Source organism: Bison bison, unplaced genomic scaffold (genome assembly GCF_000754665.1).
Source record: "Bison bison bison isolate TAMUID 2011002044 unplaced genomic scaffold, Bison_UMD1.0 scf7180017864287, whole genome shotgun sequence".
In the NCBI taxonomy this organism is placed as follows: Eukaryota; Metazoa; Chordata; class Mammalia; order Artiodactyla; family Bovidae; genus Bison; species Bison bison.
In genome coordinates this window covers 967,694-973,273 of record NW_011494859.1, presented here as the reverse complement: position 1 = coordinate 973,273, position 5,580 = coordinate 967,694, and the positions used below count along the sequence as shown (strand labels likewise).

At 41.8% G+C, this 5,580-nt stretch overlaps 1 protein-coding gene across 1 annotated transcript in view; it reads left to right on the top strand.

Moving 5' to 3' along the window:
• The first annotated feature begins 4,674 nt into the window (after positions 1-4,674).
• Positions 4,675-5,580, top strand: part of ELAC1 (elaC ribonuclease Z 1) — a 10,692-nt gene continuing 9,786 nt past the window's right edge. The window contains exon 1 of the mRNA XM_010849789.1: positions 4,675-4,937. The gene's annotated coding sequence lies outside the window, so the exon portion shown is untranslated. The remainder of the gene's footprint in view (positions 4,938-5,580) is intronic.

Below are 5,580 nucleotides of genomic sequence, written 5' to 3'. Positions count from 1 at the left end.
CGGAAACCGAGGACCCGAGCCGGGGAGCTAGGACGCGCCTTGTCCACCCACCGCCCCTCATCGCGCCTGCTTACCCCGACCTGCGGGCCGAGGACACCCTGCCCCGCGCCTCTGCCGCCTCCCACCCTCCTTTTGCTCGATAGGCGTGGAGGAGCTGCTGGGCCGGCCGGCGGTCGGAGACCCGGCCTCTGGCCACAGCTGGCTAGGCCTTGGCCTCGCAAAGGCCACTCTCTGTGCAGAGGGCCTCGGCCCTTTCATCTCTAAAATGGAGGATGACAGGACCTGCCCTGCCTGCACCGCTTGGGTGGATTGCAGGCTTGGCACCGCCTCTGCCTGAAAACTCCTTCGGAGCCCGACAGTCTTTAGAATCTTCCGGGGAGCTTCCCCAGTGCTGAGAACCCCAGAACCACCGGGCGATTGTAGTCTGCAGCCAGGACTGAGAGCCACTAGCCCAGAGTGTCAAGTGACCCTACTGAGCTCGATCGTGTGTTGTATTCTCGCTAGGAATGTGTACTATCAGAAAAAAAACGGCTGAGTTTTGTTTTGTTTTGTTTTGTTTTGTTTTGTTGTCCAAGTAGACAAGACCCAAAACCTGGTTTGCTTACTTATTTCCTAGTGGTGCATAATGCGCACCAGTGATTAAATTTCTGGTTACTTCCCGACCTAATGGAAGAGTTTTGGTTATTTGGCTTGCTTTTAAACTTTTTATTATGGAAACTTTCAAATCTATACAAAAACAGAATCGTGTACAGAATGTACCAACTCATGTACTAATCGCTAATTGATCTAGTTGCATCTGGCACCCTCACCCCCACTGGATTATTTTAAAGCAAATCAAAATGTACCATTTCATCCATTAAATACTGGCTTATGTTTATACAACACAGTAACTCCTTGAACATAACAGCATTATCAGTCTCATAAGAATCTCCTGTTACTCTCTGGTGAAGTTTACATTTCCCCTGTGCTCTCATTTTTTTACCCCTCCCATCATCTGGTGGTCCAAATCAGGATTCAGACAAGCTAGACATGTTACGTTTGTTTGATGGCTCACATCTCTTTGTCTCCTTCTCTCTCTCAATTATTATTTTTCCTAGTATTTAGGTTGTTGAAGAAGTCAAGCCATTTGTCCTGTACTGTTTCTTACACACTGATTTTTGCTTTTTCCTTCGCTGTGGTGTGCTCTAATAAACGTGTTTAGAAGACAGCCTTTTCCAGATACACGTTATATTTTTTGGCAAGAAAACCTCATCGGTTACTGTGTGCTTCATATTGCATCACGTCAGGAGTTGGATTAGGTCGTGCCTCTGTGGTGTTAAGATTGATCACTGGCTCTTTTCCATACAAATTGTATTGCAGGGTGACTGATTGATCAGGGAATTACAGAAGGATACTAATAACTACAGAAGGAATGAGAGAATATCACCTTTTGACAACCCCTAATGAAATAATGTTTCCTGGAAAGGATCACTAATGGTTGCTAACATCAGAAAAAGAGAGACAGTCAGACAGCTTGTGCTCCCTGGTGGAACTTCCCAATACCACTTGTTACATATTCTTAGGTGGTAGATGGGGGATAAAGAGGAAACAGGATTGACCTTGAGTTGATAATTGTTGAAGCTCAGTGTGACAGTACGTTATACTAATCTCTCTCCTTTTGTGTGTGTTTGAAATTTTGCATAACAAAATTTTTTTTATTTTTTTAATTGACTTGTTGACTAGTGAGTTCAGTTCAGCCTGATCCATCCATTGTAGTTCTCCACTAGCCTTTCACTAACTGGTTCTCAAAACTGACTGCATGTTAGGATCACAGGGGAAGAATTTTTCTTATTCAGTTCTAAAACACATGTCTCTTGCGGAATTTCCTGTTGATTCTGGGATGGAGCCCAATGGTTGATGTTTTAAAAGATCTCCAGGTGATGAGTACTTCAGGATTCTGTATCACTGGCTTAGATCTACTATCAGTTACACATGCAAAGTGTTTATATTCTATTACACCCTCTGCATTTATTACCTTAAATTTTTGACTTTCTGTATTCACTTTACTCTTGTGGCTCTTGCAAACTGCAGTCCAATCAGAAAGCCTTTGCAAATTAAACTATAGAGTTATCAGAGGAAGTCTTGATCTTGGAAGTGAAAATGTGGAGTAAGGCATGGAAAGGTCACTAGCAATAACCTAAAAACTCATGTGTGGGGTGGAGAGATGTACCACCCACCTGCTGTGTGAGGTGTGGGGCCGGGGTGGGGAGCTGACTGTACCCCCAATGGAAAGGGAGATGAGGTGACACATAGTCAGAAAAGCATGTTTAGCTTTATGACACATTTTTTTTAAGTCATGAAGTAAATTAAATGCAAAATAAAGTCAAATAGGTAAATAAAATGCTGCTTATTGCAACCAAAAACAATTCAAGGATTTTTTTAAAAAGTTAATCTCCACCACCATCATTTTAATCACCCCCGAGATAACCATTGTAGCAGTACGGTGTATATTGTTCCTCACCAGACTCTCTCTGTCTTGTATAACGTAGATGTTTGGGCATTGTTTTAAAAATGAGATTATGCCATAGCCATCTGTAACTTTTCTCATTGTCATCCCTTCAGTGCAGGAGTCACAGACCTGGCTGAGCTATAGAACAGATAGTTCATGATATGAATGTACAATAAAATACTCAGTTGTTTCCATATTTATATTTATCTATCTATCTGTATATTCAGATGGTTTCCAAATTTTAGCCACCTTAAAAGTTTCACAGTAAATATCATTCATGCTTATTGGCCCTTTGGATTTCTTTTGTGAATTTCTAGTGTATATTCATTGTTTTAGTTTCCTATTTTGTACTTTTCTTTTTTAATGCATTTGCTTGAACCATTTCTTAGGGGCGTTAAATAGTGAAGTGAAGTCGCTCAGATGTGTCCAACTCTTTGCGACCCCATGGATTGTAGCCTACCAGGCTCCTCCGTCCGTGGGATTCTCCAGGCAAGAGTACTGGAGTGGGTTGCCATTTCCTTCCCCAGGGGATCTTCCTGACCCAGGGATCAAACCTGGGTCTCCTGCATTCCAGGCAGACGCTTTAACCTCTGAGCCACTAGGGAAGCCCCTTAGGGGCATTAACCCGTTATCAAACAGTACAGTTTTTTCCAGATTTTTTTTTTTTTTTTGGCAGGGGGAGGTCCTTTGACATTAAGAGTCTTTTGATATATGAAAATTTTTATGTAGTAAAAATGTCTTTTTAAAAGCTTTGTGTTTCATGTCTTGCCAGTAAGGGATTTTCATCCCCAAATTTGTATACATATTCTCCTGATTTTTTTTGAACACTTTTGTTTGGACCTGAAAGGTCCAAATTTAAATGTGAAACATTTAAATTTCTGAACCATGTGGAATGTATTTTTATATAGGATGCAAGATAAGAATCTTGCTTCACTTTTTCTGCGAAAATAACCAATTATGTCAGCGTCATTCATTTAAAAAAGCCACTCTCTTTACATTTCTGTTACATATTGATTTCTGTGTGTACCTGGGTTTATTTCCAGACTATCCCTTCTCTTACTTACAACTTTATGTTTGTGGCCAATAATGTATCTTTCCATTGTGCGTGATTAGTGTCATGTTACTACCTAGAAAAGTAAATCAGTACTCACTACTTTGTATGCTTTTCTTGCCCATTCTCAGACCTACTTTCTTTCTTTCATGTGATCTTTGGGTTACGTTTGTTCCAAGATGAATCGCACTGGAAATCTGATAGAATTTGCATTAAATATACATGCATTAATTATGGAAAGAGGCATTTCGGTGATAGTAAATCTCCTATCAGAGAAGCTAATGTATTTCTCTCTTTGAGTCTTTTACGGCCTGTTCCTTTCTCGTTAACTTTATTTCTAGCTATAAGACTTTTTTTTTCCTCTTGTGACTGAGGGTTTTTTTCATTTTTGCAAGGACTGAGAAAAGTTTCTGATAGGTTTCTTTCCCCCTGTAGATAGTATATTTATCCAGCTCCCTGTCAAGTTTTCCTGTTTTAGTAGTTTTTCTTAAACTTACATGTTTGTTTCCTTCCTTGCCATCCATGTGGATAATCTGTAATTGGTTATATATAACTTTGGCAAATAGATTCGGAAACAGTGGAAGCTGACTTTATTTTTTTGGTTTCCAAAGTCACTGCAGATAGTGACTACAGCCATGAAATTAAAAGAGACTTACTCCTTGGAAGGAAAGTTATGACCAACCTAGATAGCATATTAAAAAGCAGAGACATTACTTTGCCAACAAAGGTTTGTCTAGTCAAGGCTATGGTTTTTCCTGTAGTCAGGTATGGATGTGAGAGTTGGACTCAAAAGAAAGCTGAGCACCGAAGAATTGATGCTTTTGAACTGTGGTGTTGGAGAAGACTCTTGAGAGTCCCTTGGACAGTGAGGAGATCCAACCAGTCCATCCTAAAAGAGATCAGTCCTGAGTGTTCATTGGAAGGACTGGTGTTGAAGCTGAAACTCCAATACTTTGGCCACCTGATGTGAGGAACTGACTCATTTGAAAAGACCCTGATGCTGGGAAAGATTGAAGGCAGGAGGAGAAGGGGACGACAGAGGATGAGATGATTGGATGGCATCACCGACTCAATGGACATGTGTTTGACTAAACTCTGGGAGTTGGTGATGGACAGGGAGGCCTGGCGTGCTACAGTCCACAGGGTCATGCAGAGTCGGACACAACTGAGCGACTGAACCGAACTGAACTGAAGTTTGGGTTTATTTTACTTGATGCGTATCTCCTGTCAGAGAACTGTATCAGAGGGGTTTCCCTGGTGGTCCAGTAGTTACGAATCTGCCTTGCAGTGCATGGGGCACCACAGTGAGAAGCCTGCACACCAAATGAAGAGTGGCCCCCTCTTGCTGCCGCTAGAGAAAGCCTGAGTACAGCAGTGAAGACCTACTGCAGCCAAAAAGTAAATCAATAAATCTTTTTAAAAAGGAACTGTATCAGAGATAGATATGCCCAAAAATAGTGAAAGGAAAAAGAGATATCAGGAGTTGGCAGAAATCTACACACTCCGCAGGTTGTTGCTGATCACCTGTGAGAGCAGAAGCCCAAGCGCTAACCCCTCATGGACCCTCTTATCAGGGGAGTGAGACGTTCCCTCAGCGTTACTGTGTGTTACTCACATTGCTGTCGAGTGTTGTAGCGTTTTGTTGTGGTTTCTGATGGTTCAGAGAAAGGGCTGCTCACCATGAGCTGCTCACCAGAGAGAGATCACTTAGTGAGCATAATTAAGTTCCCTCTCCTGCCCAGAACCTCACTAGAGCTGTTTATTATTAGAAGGATTTTCAAAAAAATTAATCAGCAGGAAGTACAGAGTCCTTATATACCCACTCCCCACCACTGCCCCTCATCAGATTCACCTAGTGCTGACATCTTACGTTAGTGTGGTTCAACGGTGATGAGCCAGTATTGACCCACAGTTTACATTAGGGCTCATTCACGTTTTGTGTTGTATATACTATGGGTTTTGACCAATGTATGATGTGTCTGTCTTTACTGTATCATGCAGAATAGTTTTACTGCCCTAAAAACCCCATCCCTCCCTCCCT